The following is a 10,759-nucleotide window of genomic DNA, read 5'->3' on the forward strand; positions in this document are numbered from 1 at the left end:
AAGCTTCAAATCTCAATGATTATGTACTCAAAATTCATTCCAGAAAGGTAAATGACAGCCAAATCGCATTGTGAATTGTCCATCCACGCCAGCCAAAGAACCATGACCCGGTCCAAAACACGTACACCGTACATGTATGTCACACAATGTACATATCATAATACGAGTGCCATTGAGGTCAATCCACTGATGAAATCAGGGTTCTCACCAAGGATTTACTGCCACAGCCATTATGATATCCATAGTTTCAGCGTGTTGCAGGACACCCTGCTGCATAAATCGCACTATTTCAGACATACTCTAAATCACAGTGACACCCTTTAATTCAAGAATGAGCTCCGCTCCAGGCTTTATTTATGCTACAGCTAAAAATGGAGCCCAAGCCGTGGTTTAGAAAACGGCCCTGGTGTCCATATACAGTGCATCAACAACGTCGTACTTGTGCAGATCGTGCGTGTGATTGTGACATGTGTACAGTACATGTATGATGTACAGCTTTAAGTGTGTGCATACGTTCACGAATATTCAGCGCACGTGGCGATTAGTAGCGCAGTTCTGTCAAATTTGTGCACAAGTAACTTACCAACTTGAACTTTCCATGTTTATTGTCACATGTACTAATTGTACATAAGTTTTACTTTTATTGCTGCCTTTTTTGCAGCAAAAACAGTGTTTTCCCTTTCGCATGTTTAGGGTTCAATTGATTACTTACGGTAAGTTCTTAAAGGTGCCTTTTGCTGTCATTTTGTAAGATGGACCAATTTGGCAGTTTGTTATTAAGAGGGTCCAGAATTTTCTGCTCTGTAAAATCAAATTCTTCTTTCTTATGCTTTCTAAATTTACCATTTTTTGCATGTTCATTTTTTTCTCAGCAGTTTTTTCTCAGTCCAAATTCCGTCATGAAATAAAGTCAAGAATAGTGCGCATGGGTCAGCCACAGTAACACGCTTCTTCATTTGGCTCTGCAAATTAATTTATTTCTTATTAATGTATTGAGATTTACATGTAGTCTCACTAATTGTCTTAGTTGTGGTCATAATCAGCTTTCTACTACATGTACAAACTGATCATGTTGGATGTACCAGAAGTCAAAAAGAGCCACACATCTGGGCAACGGCGCCAGGGTACATGTACATCACACGATGCACATGTAATGTGCCATGGGCAAGGTGAAGGCCGTAAATCTGCACGAGACTGACACACATCAAATTACTTTGGTCTGCTGATAAAGTGAGGATCCTGGGAAGCGCGACTAAATTTCTCAAGAACAATCTTTTCAAGGGTTATCCAATTTTTTTGACAGATAATGAACTACTCAAGATAAGACATCAGCATCAAATACTGAGGGAAAAGCATCTTTTCAGTCTCCGCAAGGACTTTCGCGTGAAATATGCAAATATACAAACATGCAGTGCAGTATATATTGCGGGAGTTGTTGATTCAACTCACTCTTCGCTGAGCAGCTGTGACCCACTCTCCCTCAACCTGCCCATCCCCACAAACAGGCCAGTAACAGGATTCTTAATTATAGACTTGATTGAAAAAGGGGGGCATGACCCTCGTCCAACGTACGCCCAGGTCGCGTCCATGGTTCCTCCATAAGATGGGGGTTTTACATGGCCACTGAGTGCTGAACTGTAAAGTTCAGATTGACGTTGGGCACCGAACTAGTCTAAGAATCCCACGACTCTACATTTTCAAATTCTTTATGAATATTTTGACCACATGTGCTTATTTGTTTCTAGATTGAGGTTTTATCTTGGGTTAGCCCCTTATGATATTAATTTAAAAAAAAACAGAAAAAAAGACTTACCAAGAAAAGCACAGTTGGCAGCTTTGTTGACCTATATATACACCATTTGCAGGTACTGAAAGCAACTTTGGACGCTTTCCTGATTTCAATATCCATCCCATTTCTGGGTACTGGAAGCAAATCTGGTTACTCTGTCAATTTTCATGCCCACCCCACTGCGGGTATCGAAAGCAACTTTGCTGCTTTTCTTGTTGTTCTTTTCCTGAATTCCAGATAAATGGATGAAGCTGTCCGACAGCATCAGCGACCCCAACCTGTGACACATCACCCTCAATCTTCTCCAACGTTACTCACGTCAGCAAGAGTGCCATCCACTATGAAAACATACAGTGCTTCCTGGAAAAAGTGGGAGTTGTGGGCATCCTCCTAGACCAGGGTGCCAATCTTTTCAATAGAGCCGCTATATGTATCTTCACTCCTCCGAAGTATGCAAAAATCTGCAGCAGACACTGCATCAGCTGTAGTCAATTGGGTTCATAGTTTAGCTGGAGTATCATCACCTACAGATAGCTTGTTGGTCAAGATGGCACTACAAGGCTACAGGAGGTTAACAGCATCAACTCCACTGAGAAAAGAGCCTGTAACATCCGAGATAATGGCAAGCTTGTACAGAGCGTGCGGCCACTCCGATGCATGGGGCTGGATGACCTACGAATACTATTCACTTGCTTTATTTGCTACACTGGATTTCTACATTTCAGCAACATTAGCAATGTCCAGAGAATGGACTGTACTATTTTAGAGGACAGGCTAATCACCTATTTAACCAAGTCAAAACTGACCAGTTCCGCCAAGGTACATGTACATGTAGTGATATCACTATTGGTAGAACATTTAAACCATCCTGCCTGGTGGTAATTGCTGAGCGATACTTCCCAGCCATGGGTGACCCAGTAGATTCGCCGCAACTAGTACTTCACAGAATCATGTGATCCAAAACTGGGCTGGCGCCGATGAATTGTGGAGTCAATTACATGTACACAAGAACTTGGGATATCGTACTATGTACATGTAGAAGTACTAAAAACCATTTGTTCCTGATATCCCTAGCTATGGCCTCCACAGCCTTAGATTGGGAGGTGCATCTGCTATCTTTTTTTTTCACCTAATTGCACAGCACAGCAGACGGACAGATAAAAAACGCTTACAGTGTACATGTATATCAAAAGCGATCATGCAGCGTCTTTGCTCCCTTCCACAGCATGGGAAGTTGAGCTAGTAAATCATCATGTACAAGTCCAATGCGGTCGATTCACAATGGTACGCCTCCTGGAGTTTGCAATGCGTTGACCAATCATAGCGAGAAACCTGTCGACCCTTTCCAAACGCGCGTTGGGTTGACAGATTCTGAGCATGGTGATTGGCCATTGCGTTGCAAACTATTGGAAGCGCACTATTGTAAACTGACCGTATTATCAAGACATTGTGAAGTTTAAATTCTGTGATTTTCAGAATTTATTACTAGATGAGGAATGAATAAATAGTGGTGTGCAAGTTGTGAGGCAACAAGCAGCTCCACCATTCCACTCATTCACTAACTTTGTTTCCACTAATCTCTATAGTTTTGTTTATTTTTATAAGAAAATTATTTTCTGACAGAAGCATGGAGGAAGAAATTCAAGACGATCTTGGTTGTGGGAGCTAAGTAAGCAATCATGTAGGTCTAAACTCCATTTGCTGAGGGAAATCACATGCATCTGGATGTATGGTACAAGTACATTTAGCATGTTCAAGGATCATGTATACAGCCTTATTTACAATTCCATGTATGTTCATGAGTGAGACTAATTAGTACAAATGTTCATCAATTTCATGTTGAGAACATTCTGACCAATGGTATACAATATGCCATTTACTGATTCCAGAACAGATACTGACACAAATCTAGACATGCCTGATATTAAATGCGAGTATTATGATCAATACCAGTTTGTCGATAATTTTTCTTAAGTACATGTACATATAGATGACTTTAATCGCAGATCCCAAACCTCTGCTTAATTGCTCGAAACTCTGCTTAATCACAAATCCTAAACCGGTTCCACTTCTAATTTAAAACATTCCATTATGGATAACAATGGGCAGTTACGGGTCCTTGACACAAAGAGAAAGTCTCAGATTAGCTCAATTCTAGCGTGGACTGATGCCTTTCTTGTTTAGCATCAGTATTTTTAAGAGCACACCCATGCAGGAGTCAAGTACATGCATGTCATCAGGACAGCAGCAGCACACTTTCCCGGCCATGGTTGGATTGAATATGACAGGCAGTTCAGAATGCACCAGCAGTCACACCCAACTCGGTCGTGGGCAGTAATTGACGGGGAACTATGGGCACTTCACAGGACCGCACCTAGAATCCCTAATACATACAGTGTACGTTGCAGGCTCAAGGGGCACTCAGGGGGGCAAAACATTCGGGGAGTTCCTTTTGTTGGTTCCCTCAACAAACCATTTACAGCACAGGCTTGTGTTTCGCATGCAATCGATCTTCATGCCCAAATTCCCAATGCAAGTACGCGCACCAATGCCTCGGATGCAATGCCGTCGGACACAGACTTGCTGCATGCAAAGTCGGCAAAGGCAAACCATCCGCCACCAACCAGTAAACTGTGCGCTATGCAACCACCCTGCAGGTTTGGCAATCTTTGTGTATGCTGCCTTGCTCCAACACCAATTAAACTCTTATAGGGTCGTCATGAGAGTCAGTATTGATTCAGTGTTGTTACCAACTTTATTTGCAAGAACGACCGATAAGGTTGCGATAGAATTGTAAGCTAACTGTTGACTGAATTGGAGAATTGAAAAACAGACTATTACTGCATTCTGGATACGGGATACTGGACTTACATGTAAATACAGTTAGAAACAGGATGTAGTTAAAGTCACATAACTAAGCGAAGTTCGATTGGCATCAATGGCATACCAAGCACAGACCTTAAAGCAAAAATAGTACTAAAATACATGTACATGTAATTATGTCATGATGACGTTATCAAGTGGTTTATTTTTAAATTTTGAATATTTAAATATTATGATACATTTTTTTTAAATCCATAGAAAATCAAGCTTGGCCTCCCGCCTGCAGCATTCTGTTTGCAGCAAGTGGCAGAGTAAAATGTGGTCTTTAATTCATCTTGTGTAGGTCAAATCACGTGACCCTTTCTTCCCTTCGAAACCGGAAGTGAGCTTACTGTTTAAAAGTGCTAAAAGATATTGACTTGTTTTCAACGGTGTTAGTCGCTTTGGGTACTGTACACTTCAAAACACCTACTGATGATGTCACGAAATTGTCGAGCGCCCTCTAGCAACAGGTTGAAAATTCTGAAAAAAATGAATTTTGAATAGATGTCTGTGGCAAAGTTTCTTGGAATCCCCTGAAAATTGGATCTAATGATATTTACCCATTCAACACATTTGTGAAGTTTGGGGCTGATGACGTCGAAGTAAAAAAGTTTCAATAAAAAGTCCTTTTCCTCTTAAAAGTGCAGTAAAATCAACCGTAAAGACAAAAGCGTGAATTAACCCCCTCACAATATTTGTGAACTTGAAAATTTATCCTATTCGCATACTGTGCATTGGCTACTTTGTGCGTGGACGCACAATATCTGCCTATAACATACATGTAGGCAGCGCAGTACATGTCTAATTGCACTGAAACCTTGCAGATAGTCAGAAAGGGAAGGTTTATAAACGGAGATTCACCTCATATGATGATAATGTCATATGATGATTCACGTGACATTAAAGGTGCATCCTTTAAAGTACCAGTACTACCATTCAGTGCATGTATATCTTCTGAAGTACATGTCCAATTGGGTTGAAACTTGGGCAGATATTTACAAAGGGAAGTGTTATAGACAAAATTGACCTCATGTGATGATGACATCATCAGAGGACCCCATCACGTAACATTAACCCTAATACTCCTCAAACCTTCACCTGTTGGAGGACTGAGGACTGTTAGGGTTAAAGGTACACTCGTCAAAGCAGTATATCTGGTGAAGTGCAAGTGCGATCGGTTTCAAATCTTGCAGATGCATGTATCGTGGAAGTGGAGTGCTTTAGACAAACAATGATCTGATGAGATGATGACGTCATCAGGAGACAAGTCACGACATTAAAGGTACATTCTGTATGAGCCTATATCTTGTGAACTACATGTTTTATTGCTTTGAAATTTGCTAAAAAGCTAGAATGGGAAGTGTTATAGACAAGATGACATGATGTACAGTTAAAGGATATAAACTTTAATTCGTTATATCCTCAAGGGTTTGAATTTTTTGTCACAATGAGGTCACCAAAAATATTACTAGAAACTTTGGGAAGAAGTGAGAAATCCATGTGTGATAGTATCTCAAATGAAGGGATGCCCTTTTCTTAAGAAAAAAAAATAAATATCCGAAAAAGCCCTTCGCTATGTCCATCAGAGTTCAGACAGACAAACCTAGTTTTTCTTTTCCTTTCATCCAATGTGCTTGGCTTTGCCCATATGGAGGGAGGATTGGCAATTCCCTGAGTTGGGAAATTGCTTGGCAGTTTCTTTATGAGAAAATAGATCCTGGCCAACCCCAGCCTTGGTGTTTTTCCCTGCTGGGGCTCCCCTTGTAGCCTGAGGGGTAAGACGGGCCGTATAACTTTTGTTGACCAGAGAAAAATGGCATTTTGACCTGTTTTTAGTACCATAAACATGTACTCATTTATTATTCATGCATGTAAATCACTTGTAAGTCACATGTATAACACATATAAATCTCAAATTCAACTGTTATAAGGTTTTTCGAAGTTAACTACAATGTAACTGCTGTTTGCAGATGTTGTCATGTTTATGATAACGTTGTTAATGCAAACAATCAAAATGTTTGATCAAGCAAAAATGATTCTGATAACTTGTGTTGTAATTATTGGATGTGAAGTTTATTGGTTTACACGATGTATATGAGAGTTTACACTCAATAAAATCCACGGGGGTAGTCATGTCCAAGTAGCACTTCTGTTTCCGTGTGTAACTCCTTTCCTCCGGGCCCAAATAGAAATGGAAAGTTAAGCATCTAAAAATCTGTAACTTTTGTTCAAGAAAACAGGCTTTGTCACTACCTGGACCGGGATGTGTTGTCAAATTCATGATCTCGTTATTACCCATCTCACATTGGTGAGAGTCAACTATAACATGACTGATCTATTGTGAGACCCTAACATACACCAAACATTATTGATTCTCTCCATAAACAATACATGTACATGTAGGGCCTACTGTGTGGTACATGTACATGTACATGTGGCACAGAACGTTTCTGGCAAGAAAGAAAATGGGTTGGTAACTCACCTCTTAACAGCCTTCTTTCACTCCTTGCTCCTCTGGTTTCATCTCTTCTCATGGTGATCTCTCCATCCTTAGCTAATATGCCCAACGGCAAAAGATAGAAGGCACCCTGGAATAATGTTAAAGAAAAGAAATTAAAGTCATGAATGTGCAAGTCAACATTCTTTTGCAGTGTTAAATGTATTGATTACAACTTCTTTGAAATAAATTTTGATTAAACGTTCAAGACAATATTTCAACTGGAAATCAAATATAAAATAGGGAATGTAAGCAATCTCTCAGCGACCACAAACTGTGACATGGAGATGTTTTTTATCCCAACATTTTTTCATGATTAGAATAATCTTATCATATCGATATCACATATTATTATTAAAACCAGAATATTACGATGATGCAATCAATGCAGTCGCACAAGGAAAGCTCCACTAATCCCCAGCAACAGACAGTCAAACGTCAAAATTAAATAAAGTTTCTCACGAGTTTTCCTTGAGTCACTGCTTAAAATCATATGCAACCTCAAGTGCTGTTACACTAGTTCCCACTGCTACAAACGATAGGGACCACGCCAAGTGTTGACCATCGTTCCTTCATAAGTAAGATTCTCCTCAACTTTTGACTAATTATCATCAGTCAAGAATACATTTTTTTTGCTTAATGTTCGGTAACAGTGCATAGGAAATTCGGAACCATGGGATGTATTCCGTACACCCAATTATTCGTGATAGCGGTGTTTGGTATAGCAGCTATCACCGGAGCTGCAGAATATGTGTTACAAAATCGTAATCATTGCAACTGACTATTCTTTTCGTTGGAAAATTAAAAACATTCTCGACAGGTATATCTCACTGCATGTGTATTTAAAGCTTTGCTAACGAAGCCACTGTAGTGATTACATGTAAAATGTGCAGTTGTGTACATTAATGAAACTGCCTCTGTTCATGCCTTGTTCATTAAAAATCTGGCGTCCAGTATGACCAAACATTCAAATAGTTGATTGAAAGGAAAGTCAAATATTCAAAAGTTCAATTACTTGATTTGACTTGGCCCTGCAGTCATGGACGTTAACTTACACACTGTGGCTAGAGTTACATATGTTCAGCACTTTTGTACGGTTGCTGTCTATTTCTACTGCACCGATCTGGAGCAGTGCAATGAGAAACCAGACGGATCTGTAACAAATGGATCTCAATTTTTGTTTCCCTCATTAAAAAAAGGATTTTGTTTTAGTATATATTTTGAAAACCAGTTTTCAAATATTTTAAATATAACCTTTGATGCAGAGATGCCACAGGGTCTGCCTGGGAAAAAACACCTGAACTTTATAGGATGCAGCAAAGCACTTGACTGAGCAAAGCAAATGAAGCACAAAATGACCGGGTTTCTAGCTCCTTGCTATTCCATAGAGGGATCCCAACACGACACTTTTAGCGTCGATCTGCGCACTTCTGCATTTGAAAACGAGGCTGTATGTGTCAGCTTCAATTCTTAATACGATCAGATGATTGAAAGTAAGGAGTCAAGAAACAAAATACATAAAGGTATGTTAAATTCAGCCCGTTTGCAAAGACCTCTTTGCGCAAATTTTTAAAGCCTTGTTCACTGAAATTCATTTGCAAGATGGTTGCAAAAATCAACAGCCCCGGTGGAGCCTGGAGGTAGAAGGTTCGAAGGTACATAAAATAGTGTGACAGAAAGCCACCTTTTCATCCTTTTCTGAAGCCTTGTCCTTTATTAAGCAGTCACTTCCTTGTTATATTGTTTTTTCCCTTATTTTAACTGAAGTTGTAATGCTACATGTAAACAAAAGATTTTTGAATAAAAACATGCACAAGTAGGGTTGTGGCCAGTTTCTGCTGTACCTTTGCTATCACTGCAATCAGGAACTAGACTGAGATGGTAGTCTTGCATTCAGGCTGTGTGATAGATATGAGTTTTAGACAGTTCGCTGCATTCAGTGGGTATGCATGCCCATGGTGTTCCTGGAACTCTGGTCAAGTTTCAATGAATGGGTATGCAGACGCTGCACGTGCCTCATGCAAGTTTGGAATGAAGTATACACAACCTCTACTGTAGGGACAGCTTTAAAATAGACAGTTTGGGCATACCAAATAAGTGCGCATGTACACGTATCAAGTACAAGTATTCATATCTTTCACTATGACATCATTACTGTAGGCTGTCTTCTTATACATGTACCTAGTACGTAAACACCCCATGGATGACTACGAACGGTACATGTACATTTATGGAAGCAACTTGGTACAGAATTGGTACGTACATGTAAATGTACCGGTAGTCCCGGTATATACTATGAGGTTTCAGTTTTGCACATCACATTAGTGGAATGGAAGTCACAGATTTGTGTCCACCATCGGTGTACCACAAAACCTGCCGCCGAGAAGTTTCATTATTTACATTTTTTTTCATTATTTCTACACAAAAGGCACTTCATGACTCAACAAGTGTCACAAATAAAATCATTTGCCTAGCCAAATCATACACCTAGTCCTTTAAAAAAAGCATACATGTATGAATGAGGTGCTACTGTACAAACCTTTTGACCCTGTTGAATGACGTGATTGGCCTGTCAGTTTGTATGGACTTGGAGCAGACCAATGGGGAAAAGCAGCTTTTCCTCACATACATGTATGTTCGATATCTGCCATTTTTTTCTTTTAGAGTTTTGACTAATGTTATGTGATTAAATAACTCCATGGACAGGATGTACATTAGGCTTGACCTGAAGAAAAACTGTTTTGACATTTCACTTCTTGACCTTGAACTTTTACAGACAGAACTTGTGAAACCATGGAGGAACATGGTGAAAAAATAATGCAAGTATCATCTATAAAAAAAATTCAATAGGGCCTACCGCGATGTAGGCCTATGAAAAATTAAAAACAGCCTTGGCCTAATTAGTTTTTAAAATTTTTCAGATACAAATCTATGACTTTCATGCCTAAAACATATACCTGTAGATTGGCAATGCTTGATGTATAGTGTTATAACTACAGAATTCGGAAGTCATGTTACATGTACACTTACAAATTACAGCATCTTTAATCATAGCCACTGGCGTTATGTAACATTGACATCATGGAAAGAGTGCCAATTGACACCCTGTACACCAACCCTATGAAAAATTCTGTTTTCCAAGTAGGCCTAACGACCTTGGTTTTTCCCTCCGACGCGTAAAATTGAACTTTTCTCAATGTGTTTTTGCTTTCTGACAGCTAGTAATACTGTAGGGAATACTAGCGTTTCTATGTGGAACTCTTCCCATTTTTATTATAGGCTTAAATAATTCCAAAATGATAAGGTAGTGAGGCTACGTGGTGTTTTAATGAAACAGAGTAGGCCTAAGAAGTAGGATCAGATAAGGACTGGAAACACAATCTGACATGACCAACCTCCATATGACCTCACATGAGATGCACAACAAAACAAGTTGGTGTGATGTTTCCCCCGGATGCTTAGCTAACTTTTGGATACAGATGCATCTATTAATTTCAAAATGAATCACACATAGGGCCTATGAATACGAGGGTTCGTTAATTGTTGAAAGTGCGCCACGCCACGCACGCGTCACGTTAGGGAACCCGCGTACCGTTAATTACATTCCT

At 39.7% G+C, this 10,759-nt stretch overlaps 2 long non-coding RNA genes and 1 pseudogene across 6 annotated transcripts in view; 2 read left to right on the forward strand and 1 right to left on the reverse strand.

The window, feature by feature from the left end:
* Nucleotides 1-2,021, forward strand: part of LOC110985482 (uncharacterized) — a 44,759-nt gene extending 42,738 nt beyond the window's left edge. Inside the window, exon 5 of the long non-coding RNA XR_002598997.2 lies at nucleotides 1,304-2,021. This is a non-coding gene — a long non-coding RNA (uncharacterized LOC110985482). The remainder of the gene's footprint in view (nucleotides 1-1,303) is intronic.
* Nucleotides 1-10,759, reverse strand: part of LOC147799566 (uncharacterized) — a 33,628-nt gene that overhangs the window by 22,586 nt on the left and 283 nt on the right. For 2 of the 5 annotated variants that reach the window (XR_015424809.1, XR_015424813.1), the window contains exon 2: nucleotides 7,137-7,242. The exons of 1 other annotated variant lie outside the window; for it this stretch is intronic. This is a non-coding gene — a long non-coding RNA (uncharacterized LOC147799566). Of the gene's footprint in view, nucleotides 1-27; nucleotides 184-7,136; nucleotides 7,243-10,546; nucleotides 10,711-10,759 lie in introns of those variants that run through there. 2 more of the 5 variants (XR_015424815.1, XR_015424812.1) reach the window with 2 other exon arrangements.
* LOC147799567 (uncharacterized) lies at nucleotides 2,020-2,922 on the forward strand (annotated as a pseudogene).

The sequence above is a fragment of the Acanthaster planci genome, linkage group LG03 (genome assembly GCF_054643075.1).
Source record: "Acanthaster planci isolate LZ-2023a linkage group LG03, COTS_SCS, whole genome shotgun sequence".
Taxonomy (NCBI): Eukaryota; Metazoa; Echinodermata; class Asteroidea; order Valvatida; family Acanthasteridae; genus Acanthaster; species Acanthaster planci.